The following is a 479-nucleotide window of genomic DNA, read 5'->3' as shown; positions in this document are numbered from 1 at the left end:
ATTTCTTCCGCGGACAGTAAGAGAGGAGGGCTCGCTCGTTTTTAGTACCTCTACGGTTCGTGTGGGCGGTCTAATCCCCGCCCCACTTACTTACTCACACAGGATATTTTCCAACTCGCATACTTCAACATGTTTTGTTCTATGAAATAAATAAAAGTTATGAAATAATGATGTGCTTATTTGACTTCAGCAGCCGTGTTCAGGTACGTACAGAGACATAAAACGAAGCCACCACAGGAACCTGTCTGATGTCTACAGGTGACGTTGATTACCGTAAACAGTAGATTATTTGCGCACTATTTCCAAACATATTGAAAAACAGTAAGTGTAAATGTTTTTCTGTGGTTTAAAATTACTCATATGTTCCACATCACATCTTACAGTGGAGAGTTGCTGCCAGAAGTTTCTGTCCTGTGTTATTTGCGCTTCATTTATAGGTTTTGCTGTTTTTGATTTTAGAAAACCCATACCTGGAAGGT

The sequence above is a fragment of the Anabas testudineus genome, chromosome 17 (assembly GCF_900324465.2).
Source record: "Anabas testudineus chromosome 17, fAnaTes1.2, whole genome shotgun sequence".
In the NCBI taxonomy this organism is placed as follows: Eukaryota; Metazoa; Chordata; class Actinopteri; order Anabantiformes; family Anabantidae; genus Anabas; species Anabas testudineus.
The sequence above is the reverse complement of the archived record's forward strand: the minus strand, read 5'-3'. Positions refer to the sequence as shown.